Below are 19,029 nucleotides of genomic sequence, written 5' to 3'. Positions count from 1 at the left end.
TTTTTGTTAAGTATATAATTCCACATGTGTTAATTCATAGTTTTGATGCCTTCAGTGTGAATGTACAATTTTCATAGTGATGAAAATACTGAAAAATCTTTAAATGAGAAGGTGTGTCCAAACTTTTGGTCTGTACTGTAAGTGTGTAGCGAAGTTTCTTGGCGCACAGTGTGTGTTGCCGGCGGCGGAAGACACAATAAACCAAACATACCTGTGGCAAATCAAACTTTTTTTTATTTTGTAACAACCCAAAAATGTATTTACTACGCTGGCTTGGGGTAGAGTGATGTAAACGGGGGGGGTGAAGCACTGAGGCCTGGCTAACCGTGGATGACGCAGAGGTGGCAGGAGAAGGGGCAATGAAACTAGAAGGGTCCGGAAGTTCAGGGATGGGGCTTGACACATGAGAGGCTTGAGACGCACTGGAAGGGTGAGACAAACCTGACATTACAGACACATTGAGAGGTGAAGGGGGAGGAATGCTAAGAGTCCTCTGTTTGTTTGTTTTTTTGTAATTTCTTTTTGGTTTGCCTGGTTGTGGGAGGTCTTGGTGGGCTCATATGGCGTGGCATGGTGGCGGGTGACCTGTCAGGGTCCGGCTGCACTGTGCCAGAGTCCATAGTGCTCGTAGAGCGTGCAGCCATGCCATTGTCCATAGTGCTCGTAGAGCATGCAGCCATGCCAGAGTCCATAGCGCTCGTAGAGCGTGCAGCCATGCCAGAGTCCATAGTGCTCGTAGAGCGTGCAGCCATGCCAGAGTCCATAGCGCTTGTAGAGCGGAAGACCATGCCAGGGTCCTGCTGCATCATGGAGGTGGCGGTACGGAAGGCCATGCCAGGGTCCTGCTGCATCGTGGTGGTGGTGGTACGGAAGGCCATGCCAGGGTCCTGCTGCATCGTGGTGGCGGTACGGAAGGCCATGCCAGGGTCCTGCTGCATCGTGGTGGTGGCGGTACAGAAGGCCATTCCAGGGTCCTGCTGCATCGTGGTGGTGGCGGTACAGAAGGCCATGCCAGGGTCCTGCTGCATCGTGGAGTTGGCAGTACAGAAGGCCATGCCAGGGTCCTGCTGCATCGTGGTGGTGGCGGTTTAGAAGGCCATGCCAGGGTCCTGCTGCATCGTGGTGGTGGCGGTATGGAAGGCCATGTCAGGGTCCTGCTGCATCGTGGTGTCAGTGGAGGAGGTCCAAGCAGGAGCAGCGGATGTCATGATGGTGGCGGTGGGATGTCCAACTGCACTCGGCATGGTGGTGGTGCTGTAGTGGTGTCCGGCTGTGGAAGGAATTGAGGTGGCCGTGCAGTGGGATGCAGCAAAGGTCGACATTGAGGTCAATCGTGACAGTGAAGGCACAGGTGGATATGCCCCCACTGTCTGCTGGAAATACTGACTCTGCTGCATAGCCTGCATGTAAGCAGCATTGCAGGTCTGCATGACACTCAGCTGGAGATCAGGAGTAAGGTGTTCCGACATGCCCTGCTCAATTTGATTAAAAAAATGATGTGCTGGCCTCTGGAGGTCGGCTTTCACTTGATCAAGGCTTTTGCTGACCTCCTGGATATGTGCATTTAAGAGGTTATGTGAAACATCCATTCGGTCACCCAAAGCCTTGATTGCGTCGTGTAAAACCGAGCTCAAGTGCAAAAACTCGGGCATGAGTGACCTGTCCGAAGCCCTCTGCCACTGCCGGGATGAGCCCCCCAAAAAAGGGGGCAGTGGAAGAGGACTGCGAAAAGGGAAGACCTGATGGACCAGCTCCCTGGTCTCCAGTTAGTGCGGAAGGCCCACTTGCTGCTGCGCTGCTGGATGGCTGGGACGGCTCCGTGGCTGTCTGATGAAGGACCGCTCCAGAACCTGGGCCAACAGTAGTGCTGAATGTGCTGTGAAAAAAGGAAAAAGAAAATTACTATCAAAAATTTACCAGACGCAAAATTCTGTGGAATGTAAAAATACAGATTATGACAATACAATACAACCTAATGCACGTGATAAATACTTACGTTCTCTGGGCAAGGACCGGTCTTAAAAATGACAGAACGCGATGGTATTTGTAGCGTCTGATCCTTGCTCCTGAACCACTGGGAACACGGCTCTCTTGACGCAGGTCCTTGTTGAAGCGGTCCTTCATCGAACGCCAACGTGTTTTGACTTTGGATACTGTTAAAAAAAAATTGTCGTCAGAAAAAGTACTTTTGGCCATGCTGACACAACTGTGTGTGACGAGAGAAACTCCAGAGAGTTTCTTTCATCACACACAGTCGAGTGAGCACGGCCAAGGTCTCTATCAGATCATCCTCCCGTTGTGAAACCTAAAAATTAAAGAAAGTCATTAAAGTTTGCTCAATTAACATAAGGAAAAGAAAGAAAAAAGATGCTGAGAAATGGCATGAATAGGAAAGTCAACATACAAAAGGATTCCAGAAGAAAAAAGTAAAGAAATACGAGTGGAAAGAAAGGAAGATTCAAGAATATTACACTGAGGACAGTCAGCCTTGTATACGTACCCGCTGCCGTCTTTCCACCGGACCTTGACTCCGCTGCTCCTGCCCTGTCTCTGCCACAGTAGAAGAGCTCTAAAAAAAAGAAAAAAATCAAATTGTCACATGTGTCGATGTGACAGTGAATACTTACCAATCTGACGAGGCAAATACCCACCTCACTGACATGCTCCACTTCCGACTGTCCTGGCCGAAACTCCTCACCAGATGAAGAATCCGAAGAAGACATTCTGATGCATGTAGAAAGAAAGAAATGGCAGAAATTAGGACATGTAGAGACAGAAAATAGAAAATGAAGGCATTGGCTAGGATATACTCACATTGTTCAGGGTCTTGTTTTCCTCCAAGATGTAGCCTGTCTGTGTCTCGTCTGCTTCAGAGTCTGGTGAGACGTGACCTGCAACTGTCCACACCCTCCCTTTATCACCTTGATGGAAGGGGGTGGCTTATCAGTGTCTAGACATGTTTTTCTCAATTGAAACGCATGCGTTAAAAAATGCAACAAAACGCATGTGCTTAAAAACGCATGCTTTTACATTGACAGCAATGCGTTTTTTTGTCGCCATCCTTGCGCAATCGAACGCATGCGTTTCCTGGCGGCAAATAGACGCCTCTAAAAATTACTACATGTTGCATTTCCGTGCCAAGCCGCAAACGACGAGACGACACATGTGTCATCAAACGCGGCAAAACGCGAACAAAAAAAACCGCATGCGTTTTTAATGTTAAATGTAGGAATACACGACGCATGCGTTTATATGCGGTACAAACGCTGCGGCCACAAACGCAAATGTGAAACCAGCCTTAGAGTTGGTACTTAGCAGAGTATACATCTCCAGTTTACACATGCAACAATGAGGAGAAGATTTGATGTAAGCCAAATTCTGGATTATATCTTAGATGATAATGAATCAGAGGACACACAGCAGCAAACTGATACAGATGAACAGGTTTCTGAGGAGGAAGATGACGTCGAGTATCAACCGGAAGACACAGACAATTCTCATCAGTCTGATGAGGAGGTCACTGGTGCTGAAGCTGCTCCCGCTGAAAGATTCAAATCCAAAAGTGGCAAGATCAGTTGGAGCTCAGTACCTCCAGATGTACATGGCAGGGCAGATGCTGCAAATGTCATAAAAATGACCCCTGGGATCACAAGGTTTGCTGTGACAAGAGTAAGTGACATCAAGACATGTTTTGATCTGTTTATGCCATTGTCAATAAAAAAAAGTCATTATTGCTATGACAAACCTTGAAGGAAAAAAAGTCCACGGCAACATGTGGAATGACCTTCATGATGATGTCCTGGATGCCTACATTGGTGTTTTTCTCCTTGCTGGAGTGTACAAATCCGCAATGAGGCCACTGATAGTCTCTGGGACGCATCGACAAGCAGGAATATTTTCCGGGCAACAATGTCACTTCAAAAGTTTCAAAATATATCAAGAGTCCTCAGATTTGACAACAGAGACACCAGAACAAAATATGACAAACTTGCTCCCATCAGGGATGTTTGGGAGAAATGGGTGCAGCTCCTTCCACTGATGTTCAACCCAGGGCCAGAGGTGACAGTAGACGAACGTTTTCTCCCTTTCCGTGGAAAATGCCCCTTCCGGCAATACATCACATCTGCATGGAATCTGCAGATTTACACAGGCAAGTCTGCAAGCGGCATCCCTGAAAAAAAACCAAGGAAAACGTGTAGTCCTCGATATGACTACTGGACTGCAGGGTCACAACATTACTTGTGACAATTTTTTTACCAGCTATGACCTTGGACAAGAACTTCTCAGGAGGAAAATCACCATGGTGGGCACAGTGAAAAAAAACAAACCTGAGCTGCCCGCTGAATTGTTGCAGATGAAGGACAGGGCTCCACTTTCCTCAAAGTTTGTTTTTACAGACACCACCACTGCTATTTCATACTGCCCCAAAAAACGACGGAATGTGGTACTGATGTCCACACTTCACAAAGATGCAGCTGTGTCATCAGGAAGTGACAAAAAGCCCAGAATCATCCTGGACTATAACAAAAACAAAGGAGGAGTGGACAACCTGGACAAGCTGACTGCCACCTACACTTGCCAGCGAATGACTAGGAGATGGCCAAAGGTTGTATTTTACAACATCCTTGATGTGTCTGCATGCAATTCATTTGTGTTGTGGACCCACATTCACCAAGGATGGAATTCAAAGAAAAAAAACAAGCGGAGGATGTTTCTTGAGGAACTAGGAAGATCCCTTGTCAAGGCGCACATTGACCAAAGGGAACGAGCGCCCCGAGACCCAGCCGCTGCAGCCTTGGTCCGACAACTCCAGAGCTCAACAAGTGCTTCGTCCACACCCACAGCAAAACAAAGAGCATCATCACCAGCATCCTCCTCAACCAGCCCTGCCTCAACATCAACCACAACAGCCACAACCCCAGTGAGACCACCTGATTCTAAAAGAAAGAGGTGTCAGGTCTGCCCTAGCAATAAGGACAGAAAGACAAACACATCGTGCTTCGCCTGCAAAAAATACCTCTGCAAAGAACACACAAAAAGTGTCACTTTTTGCCACACATGCATCTAAATACTAATGCATCTAAAAACTAGTATTCGATTTCTGTTGATTTGATTTGCTTGATTGTTGTTTGTTTGTTTGACCTAGAAAAGCTACTTTTTATTATTATTGCTATTAATGTTAACATAATTTTCATCTTTTATTTGTATTAAAATTCTATAAAAAAAAAAAACAGTTTTTTGCCTTTTTCATAAAGTAGTTAGATATGGGTCAAAATTGACCCATAACACCATAGATGTTACTAAAGTTAATAATATAAAATATATATGTATATTTTTTTTACATTTAAGAAATGTGTTCTAAAACCCTTCAGCAATAGTCAGGTAATATAACAAACTTTTTAAAGTTTATATTATTCTCTTGAGGTTCATTTGACAATATTTTTATATTGAAAATGAAGGGTATGCTCTCAAATGAAAGGCCCAGGGGGCCATAACAAAAATATTAAAATCAATCCTTCCATGGATGAGAAACCCTAACAAGGTAACTAAGAGGTAAGAAACAAATTGGATCATAAATAACTGTTTTTAGGGTATCCTAGGGGTGATTTAATACACGGGTCAAAACCGACCCGTTAACATAAGAAAGAGTAACAGAAAGCTAACACTAGAGGAAGGTTTTAATAGGAATCGATTTTCTGAATTACCTGAAGAACGATTTTCATAATCTATTATGTCTGGTAATTTGAGGAAGATGGGGTCCAAATATAAGAGCGTGGCTGATCGGAGACGTTTGGTGGGTCTGGACCTGTGCGTTGGTGACTTGGTGTGGTTGTCCTCAAGCAACATTAAGTTGAAGGTTCCCTCTTGGAAACTGGGTCCCTGGTTCATCTGTCCTTATAAGATTGTGGCCGTCATCAATCCTGTAGCATTCTCCTTGCTTTGCCGCTCACTTTTAGGATCCATAATGTGTTTCATTGATCTTTACTCAAAAAATACATTGCGTCCTCTGTACCATCACCGCTATAGCCATCTCCAGTCATGGTGGATGGAAATTTTGACTTCCAGATAGCTAAGAGCGTTGATTCTTGCTTATTTCTTTGGTCGCTTCAGTATCTGGTACACTGGAAGGGATACGGTCCTGAAGAGAAGAGGTTGGTACCAGCGGTCCCTCGTAAAAGGGGAAGTACTGTCACGGGTTTACCGTGGCAGAGAGGGGCCAGAAGACAGCAGCGTCTGATGTCTCCTACTCTTGCACTGATTAGAAGCACTTCAAATTAAACGGTACAGGTTTCTTTTAGCAATGCAAGGGTTAATCTGCTCAGCTGATAGCTCCTGGAAGCTTTTCAGCATTAGGGCTCAGCTGAGCACTATTAGCCTTAATTTCCTATATAAACTAGGCCCTGGCTAGCGCTCATTGTCAGAGCTAGCTTATGCTGCATGGCTGGAAGTTGCTGTTGGTTATTGGAGAAGGTGTTTCGTGGATTTATCTGTGACTTTTGTTTGGTTTTGAGTGTGTGATAATTCCCTTTCTTCTCCTACTTTGGTTTAACCCCATCCTCGACTCCCTGATGCTTTCTTCTGTTGTATGTGTGTGTATATTTGTATGTTTGGTATTTTTCGTTACCCCTGTTTGTATTACCTTGTTAGTCTGGTTGGTTTATTACCGTGCACTACTACTACTCCCCTCTTCCCTGGATGGTGGAGGGGTACAGACTAAGGGAGGATTCAGGAGCTAAGGCAAGGTACGTGGCCCTGGCATCTTGACCATCAGAAGTAATCTGGGGAACAGGGCAAGCTAGAGCGCCCCTAGCGTTGGGGACAGGGAAGGAGCCCCTGGTCCTGGGACACCGGACAACAGAGTCGTGACACTACCTTTCCCTGCGGGGGCACTGTAATCAGATTTACAGCTGATTATATAACTATAGAAAGTCCTAGCCATGTTAAAAGGACCATCTAACTTAAAGGGATTATGTTAAAATAAATGGGTAAATTAATAATATTACCTTGATTGATAGACATTATTTGTTTTTAAATGTAAATGTTACAGCCTAAGGAAGGATAACAAAAGACAATAATATCAATCTAGGTCAATGAGGACAAACATAAGAGTGTGACTCACGCAAAGGTCGGGAGTACATGTAAATTATCAGCGTGATACCTGGATGTGTCCTCCTTACCTTTTCCTTATGGCTTTAGATGTCCCAACATGGCCCACTTTTATAGACATTTTTTTTTTTTTTTTTTTGCTTAAATGCATACATTTTTGGCTAAGAATAATTTTTATAATTGTGTTTTGTTAAAAGTTTTGCACTGTTTGCCCTCTATAGAAACTGTGTGGCACTGTCTATTGCTGCCCGCAGAATGAGTTAACTGAGAATCCATCAGTGAGCTCATTCTGACAGTCCAATGGGAGCGTTTCTAACTTTATCTGTCTTTTTCTGAGCTCCGCTCAGATGATTTATGTGAAACAAAATTATTTTTAGTTAACGGAGTTCTACCATTTCTGACAGATATGGTATGAATCTTCAGGACGAGGTCACTTGCTCTGCAATTTTTGTACCCAGCTACGTGCAGGGATCAGGAAAACAGATCAGTGGAGGTCCGAGCGTTAACATTTATGATGAGACTACACCGCAAGGAAATATTTTTGCAACATGCTGTCGTACGACCATTTTAGAATGATGATTCTGCTGGAAAATAAAGGCATTTTGCAAAAAAAAGTCGCAGCTTAATAAGATTTCTATTCAAGTCTATGGCAAATGATCCGTGTGTGAACAGCGTCAGAATGTCGGGCACATTTGGAAACATGTTGCAATTACAGTAGGTCGCAGGTGACAATGCAACACGATAGGAAATCATTAGTGGCGATGTCATGATCCAACACATGTCGCTAAGGGTATGTGTCCACGTTCAGGAACCGCTGCGTTTTTGACGCAGCGTTGAGCCGCAGCATCAAAAATGCAGCGTCCAGATGTTACAGCATAGTGGAGGGGATTTAATGAAATCCCGTCTCCAGTGTGCATTAAAAAACGTATGCGGAATTCCCGCAAAAACGCACATGCGTTCCGTTTTTTCAGAACGCAGCATGTTGCTACAATGAGCAAAACACGCAGGAACACCGCAGGTGACCTGCCAGTGACCTCAGGTGCATTTTTGGTCAGGATTTTACCTGCATGAAATCCTGACCAAAGCCTCTGAAGCAAACCTGAACGTGGAAACATACCCTAAGTGATCGAAAACAGATTATCCATAATGCACCATTTAATAACCGAGGTGCAAATCATCTGAGAACCTCCATTAATTAAACTGGTGTAATACAGAATTTTAGGAAAATTTGGGCCAAAAGTTGTGTAAAATACGGTAAGTAAAACAAAGTGATGAAGTTCTGTTTGTTTACAATAGTGAATGTTGCAAACTATTGCACAGTTTTAGTTGGAATATTTTATTGAAAATTGTGCAGGAGAGATTTTATTAAAAAAACATCCTCTTCTATTATTTACTTCCTTTTCTTATTTACTCCTTGCAAACAAACAGCACGAACCTTTCGCACTAACGACAACGACGCTGAGCAGAAAATTAGGAGCAAAGTGCAGAAGTGTTAGCAGATTATGGAAACTAATGATTTAAAGGGAACCGGCCATCAGATCCCTGCTCCCCGATCCACCGCAGCAGGAATCCGTCCCCTCATCCCCAGTGTATAACATCAACCCACCCCCACCTCTGGTGTATAACATCCGGCCCCTCGCCCCTAGTGTATAACATCCGGCCCCTCGCCCCTAGTGTATAACATCCGGCCCCCCTGCCCCTGGTGTATAACATCCGGCCCCCCTGCCCCTGGTGTATAACATCCGGCCCCCCTGCCCCTGGTGTATAACATCCGGCCCCCCTGCCCCTGGTGTATAACATCTGGCCCCCCTGCCCCTGGTGTATAACATCTGCCCACCCCCACCTCTGGTGTATAACATCTGGCCCCCCTGCCCCTGGTGTATAACATCTGCCCACCCCCTCCTCTGGTGTATAACATCCGGCCCCTTGCCCCTGGTGTATAACATCCAGCCCCTTGCCCCTGGTGTATAACATCCAGCCCCCCTGCACCTAGTGTGTAACATCTGCCCACCCCCACCTCTGGTGTATAACATCCGTCCCCTCGCCCCCAGTGTATAACATCTGCCCACCCCCACCTTAGGTGTACAACATCCGGCCCCCTTCGCCCCTGGTGTATAACCTCCAGCCCAGGCTCGCATGGGCCCATAGGGTAACAGGGGTCTCCGCTTGTGGGCCCCTGTGCAGATCTGGGCCCCCAACTCCACTGTATGGGCAGTACTTGGCATAATTCACTCTGTACAGAAAAAAAGCAGCATCTCATCATTCATTAACCAGCTACCCAGTTTATTATTATATAGAGGTAAATTTGTGAATGAGGGTAGTGTAATATTTGTATGCAGGTGAAAAGTGGGCCCCCTAAAGTCAATGTTACTGGTGGACCCTTGTCACCCCAGTCCAACACTGCTCCAGCCCCTCACCCCAGTGTATAACCTCCGTACACAAACTTCACGTGTGCAATCTCCGTACTCCAGCAACACTGCCCCCCGCCAAGAGCTTCGTGGCCAAGCAGCTGCATGCAGCCGTACATCACCAAGCACAATGCCCAGCGTCGGATGGAGTGGTGTAAAGCCGCCACCACTGGAGTAGACGTGTTCTGGGCAGCAACGTTTCTCTTCTAAAGGCCGATTCCTCCCATCCACTCTCTTCTTTTTAGTGCAAAGACCACAATTGCCAGACTGTGGGTCTCCTGACCCGAACTAAAAGTCTCATACACATACAGTAAGTATGGGGATGTTAGTTTGCAGGCAGTCCACCCTCAGGTAGTCCAGACTTTGTTGTAGGTACAGAAACTGGCTGAATTACGGATGTGTGAATTCAGCCTTACAAGTTGGGAGGGTCAGTGATTGTCTTGCTCGGGCTTTTGACCGGTCTATATTTTTGTGAAACTTAACTTTCGGTGATAGGTTGGCTTTAAAATTGCTATATCTGAATTTCAGAATTAAGGACTCGTATCGTGGCGCTGTATCGGTTGTATAGAGCAGTAATACAGCATGTGCAGAAGTCTGTGCACCTATAGTATCCTCTGTATTAATGTAAGAAAATAAAATGTTGCAGCTTGTGCTGTTGTCTGATTTATTACAGTCATTATTATGTACCTACGAGCATTGCTTGTACTGGACACTGTCTCCGTAAGATAGCGCGGGAAAGGTGAAAACACAGGGAGAACATGCACACATATGTGACTGGTTACAGGGGTTACGGTACTTTTTTCAAGTTATCACAAATATCTCAGCTTGCCATTATAAGTCCAGTATTATTCTCTATCATAAAGACTATGTGGATGGGGCATCTAAAGTGGTCACTGCCCTCCTGTATGTGTGCTGTAGCCTCCCCACCCTGGAGCCCCTGCTGTCTTATTCTTATTACTTCTAATACTTTGCAACATTGTTTTTCCATTAGATACTTAACTGCAAAGTGAAACAGCGCCACCATGTGGAGAAGAAGAAAAACTACAACAACCGCAAAACACGGACACTACGGCTAAATACGACAGCAAAGTATTGGGTTGCACTTTTTACCAAATTATGACTTTGAAAATGAGGCTACAGGGGTTGTACGGCCATATAAACAATTCTCAAAATGTCAAATAGTAAAATCTACTATATAATTGTCTAAGGGTCACTTGCGTCTGTCTGTCTGTCCTTCTGTCTGTCACGGATATTCATTGGTCGCGGCCTCTGTCTGTCATGGAATCAAAGTCGCTGATTGGTCTCGCCAGCTGCATGTCATGGCTGCCGCGACCAATCAGCGACGGCCACAGTCCGATTAGTCCCTCCCTACTCCCCTGCAGTCAGTGCCCGGCGCCCGCTCCATACTCCCCGCAGTCACGGCTCACACAGGGTTAATGCCAGCGGTAACGGACCGCCTTATGCCGCGGGTAACTCACTCCTTTACCGCCGCTATTAACCCTGTGTGACCACGTTTTTACTATTGATGCTGGCTATGCAGCCTCAATAGTAAAAACATCTAATGTTAAAAATAATTTAAAAAATTAAAAATCATTATATACTCACCTTCCGCCGCCTTTCCCGCTCCTCGCGACGCTCCGGTGACCGGTCCATGCAGGCGGCAGGTTCCGGTGCTAAGGATGGTCTGCAAGAAGGACCTGCCATGACGTCACGGTCATGTGACCACGACGTCATCACAGGTCCTGCTCGCCTGCGTGAGAAGGATCTGCCATGAGGGTCACACCCTGGGACCGGAAGCTGCCGCCTGCACCGCACACAGGCGACAGAACTACAAGGGTACCCTCGGAAGGTGAGTATATGTTTATTTTTTATTTTTTAACCTGTGACATACGTGACTGGGCAATATACTACGTAGCTGGGCAATATACTACGTGGCTCTGTGCTGTATACTACGTCACTGGGCAATATACTACGTAACTGGGCAATATACTACATGGCGGGGTAATATACTACGTCACTGGGCAATATACTACGTAACTGGGCAATATACTACGTGGCTGGGCAATATACTACGTGGCTCTGTGCTGTATACTACGTCACTGGGCAATATACTACGTTACTGGGCAATATACTACGTGGCTGGGCAATATACTACGTAACTGGGCAATATATTACGTGGCTGGGCAATATACTACGTAACTGGGCAATATACTACGTGGCTGGGCAATATGCTACGTGGCTCTGTGCTGTATACTACGTCATTGGGCAATATACTACGTCACTGGGCAATATACTACGTAACTGGGCAATATACTACGTGGCTGGGTAATATACTACGTCACTGGGTAATATACTACGTAACTGGGCAATAGACTACGTGGCTGGGCAATATACTACGTGACTGGGCAATATACTACGTGGCTGGGCAATATACTACGTGGCTCTGTGCTGTATACTACGTCACTGGGCAATATACTACGTAACTGGGCAATATACTACGTGGCTGGGTAATATACTACGTCACTGGGCAATATACTACGTAACTGGGCAATATACTACGTGGCTGGGCAATATACTATGTGGCTCTGTGCTGTATACTACGTCACTGGGCAATATACTACATTACTGGACAATATACTACGTGGCTGGGCATTACACTACGTAACTGGGCAATATATTACGTGGCTGGGCAATATACTATGTAACTGGGCAATATACTACGTGGCTGGGCAATATGCTACGTCACTGGACAATATACTACGTGGCTGAGCAATATACTACATCACTGGGCAATATACTGCGTAACTGGACAATATACTACGTGGCTGGGTAATATACTACGTCACTGGGCAATATACTACGTAACTGGGCAATAGACTACGTGGCTGGGCAATATACTACGTGGCTCTGTGCTGTATACTACGTCGCTGTGCAATATACTATGTGGCTCTGTGCTGTGTTCTGATCCGGTGACCTTGGAGCCGCATGAGACTTTCTCAGGAGTAGGTGGAACCTATACTGACCGCAAACCCTAAACTGTCACCACAACTAGAAGTAGCCGTGGGGTGTACCTAACACATCCTAGACACCTCGACACAGCCGGAAGACTAAATACCCCTATAGATGGAAATGGGAATTCTATCTTGCCTCAGAGCAGAACCCCAAAGGATAGGCAGCCACCCACAAATATTGACTGTGAGTATTAGAGGAAAGACACACGCAGGCAGAAATCAGGATTTAGCAAAAGAGGCCACACTAGCTAAATAGGAAAGGATAGGACAGAATACTAAGCGGTCAGTATTAAAACCCTAAAAATATCCACAGCAGATAATACAAAAATTCCACCATCTAACTAAAGACATAGAATGTATATCTACATCTCCTGAGAATCCAACTTGACTGAAATATCCAAACACAGTCTAAGCTGGACAAGAAAAAACATTGAATAGTACTGAATTGTAAAGCACACAGCATGTGTGCTGTAGAAACAAAAACCAGACACTTATCTTTGCTGATTTGGCAGCAGGGCAGGAGGAACCAGACAAAGATGCAAAACCTCCAAGAACAATGGACAACTGGCAAGGGCTAATGAATCCTGCAAACCTAAATATCCCAGTCAGAGCTGCAATCAGCAGGGACACCTGCCCAGGATTGCAACCCAGGGACAACTGCATTACTACCAACAACCACCGGAGAGAACCCAAGAGCAGAATTCACAACAGTGCTGTATACTACGTCACTGGGCAATATACTATGTTACTGGGCAATATACTACGTGGCTGGGCAATATACTATGTAACTGGGCAATATACTACATGGCTTGGCAATATACTACGTCACTGGGCAATATACTACGTGGCTGGGCAATATACTGTCACTGGGCAATATACTATGTAACTGGGCAATATACTACGTGGCTGGGCAATATACTACGTGGCTGGGCAATATACGTAACTGGGCAATATACTACGTCACTGGGCAATATACTACGTGGCTGGGCAATATACTACGTAGCTGAGCAATATACTACGTCACTGGGCAATATACTACGTGGCTGGGCAATATACTACGTAGCTGAGCAATATACTACGTCACTGGGCAATATACTACGTAACTGGACAATATACTACATGGCTGGGTAATATACTACGTCACTGGGCAATATACTACGTAATTGGGCAATATACTACGTGGCTGGGCAATATACTACGTGGCTCTGTGCTGTATACTACGTCGCTGTGCAATATACTACGTGGCTCTGTGCTGTACACTACGTCACTGGGCAATATACTACGTCGCTGGGCAATATACTACGTTTCTGGGCAATATACTACGTGGCTGGGCAATATACTACGTAATTGGGCAATATACTACGTGGCTGGGCAATATACTGTCACTGGGCAATATACTATGTAACTGGGCAATATACTATGTAACTGGGCAATATACTACGTGGCTGGGCAATATACTACGTGGCTGGGCAATATACTACGTAGCTGGGCAATATACTACGTGGGCTGTGCAATATACTACGTGTACATGCATATTCTAGAATACCCGATGCATTAGAATAGGGCCGCCATCTAGTGAGTAATAATCGCCTTACTGAACCCCTACAGGTCCCGTTGCAGAGCTTTCCTTGTCTCCCTTTGGTTTATGCACCATTGGATACAAGAATATGTGAGAGAGAAAGAGCCTGTAGGACGACAGAGCAGGGGGCATTATGTACTGGTGGTGACGGAGAGAAGGGTAGAAGTTACAATGAAGTGCCCCAGGGTGGCAGAGGAAATGAAAGGCCTATGGGAAGGACATGGCAACCCTCTGTTCATTTGAGAATTTGGTGGGACTGACAGCACATCGGCCAACGTGAAAACCAGCAAGGCTGAGTTTGGTGTTTCAAGGAGGAAAGGCACCCATCGTACCATTGTTAAGTAAGGAGCAGAATCTAATTGATATCCGAGACTGAAAACTACTATACTATTACTGAATGAAAACCACCCCACCAAGACCTATATATAGACCTATACAGTGACAATGTAGTGGTCGTTACTGCGTCTGCAGATCATCTAAGGTGCTATAGTACAGATAAAGGGAGCGTTACAGGTGATGCTAGAGAACTGGTGAAAGCCAACATGTACACACGGAGAATGTGCAAAATCCTTGCAGATATGGCCCCAGTCAAATATCAAAACCTGAAATGAAAGGATACCTCCGATGTTGGACAAGCACCTCTGATATTGGGCTGACTCCTCTGATGTTGGGCACACACCTCTTACGCTGGGCAGACACCTCTGATGTTGGGCCGACAGACACCTTTTATGTTTGGCAGGCACCTTTGATGTTGTTTAGGCTCCTCTGAAGTTGCACGGGCACCTCTGATGTTGGACAGACACCTCTGATGTTGGGCAGACACCTCTGATGTTGGGCAAACACCTCTTATGTTGGGCAGGCACCTTTGATGTCGTTTAGGCACCTCTGAAGTTGGACAGACACCTCTGTCATTGGGCAGGGACTACTAACGTGGGGCCTATACCTCTGATGTTGAACAGACATTTCTGATGTTGGGCAGGCACCTGTGATGTTGGACAGGAATCTCTGATGTTGGACAAGCACTCCTGATGTTGGGCAGACACCTTTGATGTTGGGCAGACACTTCTGATGTTGGGAAGACACCTCTCATGTTGGACAGGAATCTCTGATGTTGGACAGATACTTCTGATGTTGGACAGACACCTCTAATGTTAAACAGACATCTCTGATGATGGACAAGCACTCCTGATGTTGGGCAGATACCTCTGATGTTGGACAGGCATCTCTGATGTTGGAGGATTAGAACACAGCAAATACCACAAATTTAAAGATTACACCTTTTATATGTTATTCCTAGTATAGAAATGAGTAATTATAGGTATACTGTGTAAATTGGTGACCACCGCCACCTAGTGGAAGAAAAAAGCCCAAGCACCCGACTATGGATTACCAGAGAGTATCTGAACAAAAGAACTTTATTTAGAACATATTTCATATACAGGATTAGCAACATATAATAAGATAAAATACATCATTTAAAATTGCATCATATTAAAACCAGATACAGGACAATAAATTATTGCATATAATATGCCGGCCTAGGTATAGGAAAAATATATATATGGTCCCTTATCCTCACTATTCTAATCCAAAAAATTACGTGCAAAAAGAGAGAGTTTTTTTTATATAAAGTGCAACCAGTGCTATACTTATATATATATATATCTCTCACAGAGAATAATGAATAATACCGTGCTGTGTACCATAACCGCACAACAAATAAATAGGTAGCCAAAAGTGCAATAGTGCTCTTCAAAATATATAGTGCCACGAACAGTATAAAAAGTGCAATGTGCCACTGTTCACAACTCAGACAATTTAGTGCTAAAGCACACACTTGTGCAAAGAACAGAAGGGACAAAGAATAGTTTGCAGATATATTACCTATGAATGGCCGTGTCCTGTAATGGCGCACCCCAACGCGCGTTTCGGACACTTTTCCTTCGTCAGGGGGTCCTATAGGACCCCCTGACGAAGGAAAAGTGTCCGAAACGCGCGTTGGGGTGCGCCATTACAGGACACGGCCATTCATAGGTAATATATCTGCAAACTATTCTTTGTCCCTTCTGTTCTTTGCACAAGTGTGTGCTTTAGCACTAAATTGTCTGAGTTGTGAACAGTGGCACATTGCACTTTTTATACTGTTCGTGGCACTATATATTTTGAAGAGCACTATTGCACTTTTGGCTACCTATTTATTTGTTGTGCGGTTATGGTACACAGCACGGTATTATTCATTATTCTCTGTGAGATATATATATATATATATATATATATATATATATATATAAGTATAGCACTGGTTGCACTTTATATAAAAAAACTCTCTCTTTTTGCACGTAATTTTTTGGATTAGAATAGTGAGGATAAGGGACCATATATATATTTTTTCTATACCTAGGCCGGCATATTATATGCAATAATTTATTGTCCTGTATCTGGTTTTAATATGATGCAATTTTAAATGATGTATTTTATCTTATTATATGTTGCTAATCCTGTATATGAAATATGTTCTAAATAAAGTTCTTTTGTTCAGATACTCTCTGGTAATCCATAGTCGGGTGCTTGGGCTTTTTTCATCTCTGATGTTGGGCAGACACTACAAGTGTTGGGCAGGCACCTCTGATGTTGTACAGGCAATTCAGATGTTGGGTGGATACCTCTGATGTTGGGCAGGCACCTCTGATTTTGGACAGACACCTCTGATGTTGGGCCGGCGCCTCTGGGGTTGGAGAGAAAATTCTGATTTTGAACAAATGCCTCTGATTTTGGACAGACACCTCTGATGTGGGACAGACACCTCTGATGTCAGGCAGGCATTAGCATTCATATCATGTTCCATTAACTGCACTGATGTGTGTGTGTTCACTGCATAACAGGTTTGCAGGTGAACAGCAGTTTTGGTCATTGTCAATCAGTTTGAAAACCGCATGGTTTGGCCGCAGCGTGTGAACTCGCTCTTAATAGCATTATGCAATGTGTAGCATAGACATGTTCCTGGAACCGTGCTGGATACTTGCCCATGCAGAGACAGGTCACAGCCAGCAGCTGAAAAGTGATTATCTACATGTACAGTATATTAATTATGGTGCCATTGTTGGGGGCTTTTGTGTATGTGGCACATATATAGGGGGCATTGTGTGTGTCACAGGAGATCCAATATTGCTGCATTTTGATGACACCAGCAGCATTAAATGGAGGCGGTAAACATGTACCATGATACTGGACAGCCATTGATGTCTGTGCAGAGACCGGCCATAGTAATAGAAGTCTTCAGGGTAATCTGGGCCGGAAGGAGAACAAAACAGAAAACGAATGACTGCAATTAGAAAGAACGTGATTAGCAGCGTGATGATACCATTGCGTGGTTCCTCTGTTATTTCCCCTGGAAATGTAACACTAAAGCGTCAATTTAGTAATACATTTCCAGGAGGAACAACTGGGGAACCGTCCAAGAGCGGACATTGCATTGGGTGCTGAACTCTTCGGTCCCGTTTATTCTTCATGTACACATTGAAGGTGACGTGTGGCTTTTTGCTTTATCTTGTTTTAGGGTGTAACCCTGTGTGTCTGGGTTGTAGGTGTTGCATCGATAGATCTTGCTTTAGGGCTTTATTTCATACTTATGTCTTGCTTGGAGATTCCTGCTATAGCGGCAGCACCTGCGGCGCCTCTGGGGCCGGTATGGGCCATAGGGGAGGATTACCTGTAACAACTAACATTTCAACCCTTAATACTCACCCTTTTTTATTTTTAGACCCATCCATGATCACCCAGGAACGCATAGAAAGTTTCTTATATGATGTCTGCAATTAAGTGGGACTCAGAGCTGGCACTGTTAAACGGGCACAGGAAAAGGAAATGACGAGTGACCGGCTGCTGATTGGCTGCTCGCTGCTCATGTAAGACGTCCATGACCTTTCTTTAGAGAACCTGTAGTAAACCTGCTTTTCATGCACTTATCAGTCTATTATCTCATGCTTTCTAGGTTGTCATCCACTTTTTCAGCAGCTGGTTTCCCTTCATCAGCATTCTGCCAGCACTATATGTGCTTGAAATTTCTTCCCAGCATGCATTTCTCCTACCACTGTCCAATGGCTTGTCTGCTCTGAACTGAAAGCCTTCCTCTTTGTTAAGCGTGTATAACATTCAAATGACAGGAGAACAAAAGCAAAGGGACAATTACTATAGTGATAGAAAGACCTGTCCATACTTCCTGTAGAGGGAAAATGACCCATCCTTACTTCCTATAGAGAGACAAAAACCCACCTGTTACGGAACCCCCCAGCACCCAGAATATGTTGTGCAGTTATATGTATGTATAATAGGTTCCATGTGAGATGCATGTCCCTAATGCATCAGCCCACAGGCTGCGCCCCTGGGCAGAGGGGACAAGATATCCCCCTTCTGACCTCCCCCACCTTTGTAATTCCCACAGTAAATATCGGCAGGCTCCAGCCATCTGCGGCTATTGTAATGTATGTCTGGCCTGCCGCTTTTCAATTGACCTGCCCTCTGTATCTGTGTGATATATTCTGTGTCCTGTGAGTAAAGCGTTGTCACACTGGAAATACGTGGAGAAGCAGTGATCTTTTGTATGCGCCCATGTAACCAAGCAATTCCAGCCAGCGTCCTTCATTCAGACTCCAGCCAAAGCAGAGTGGACCTCCTGAAACACGGGGTGGTACTGAAAGAGGTACTCCAGCACGGTAGACCCCGTCACACCACCCATGTATTGTAAAGAGACAAAAACCCACCCCACTTGCTGTAGAGACAAAGACCTACCCCACTTACTGTAGAGACAAAGACCTGTCCTCACTTACTGTAGAGACAAAGATGCGACCCCACTTACTGTAGAGATAAAGACCCGTCCTCACTTACTGTAGAGAGACAAAGACCCGCCCCCACTTACTGTAGAGAC

The 19,029-nt window shown here is 45.0% G+C and overlaps 1 long non-coding RNA gene across 1 annotated transcript; it reads left to right on the top strand.

The window, feature by feature from the left end:
- Nucleotides 1–17,752: 17,752 nt before the first annotated feature.
- On the top strand, nucleotides 17,753–18,480 carry LOC143809551 (uncharacterized). Its single transcript, XR_013222331.1, has 3 exons — nucleotides 17,753–17,790; nucleotides 17,866–18,010; nucleotides 18,097–18,480. It is a non-coding gene; the product is annotated as an uncharacterized LOC143809551 (long non-coding RNA).
- Nucleotides 18,481–19,029: the final 549 nt, after the last annotated feature.

Source organism: Ranitomeya variabilis, chromosome 2 (assembly GCF_051348905.1).
Source record: "Ranitomeya variabilis isolate aRanVar5 chromosome 2, aRanVar5.hap1, whole genome shotgun sequence".
In the NCBI taxonomy this organism is placed as follows: domain Eukaryota; kingdom Metazoa; phylum Chordata; class Amphibia; order Anura; family Dendrobatidae; genus Ranitomeya; species Ranitomeya variabilis.
Note: the sequence above shows the minus strand (reverse complement) of the source record. Positions and strands in the feature narration are given on the sequence as shown.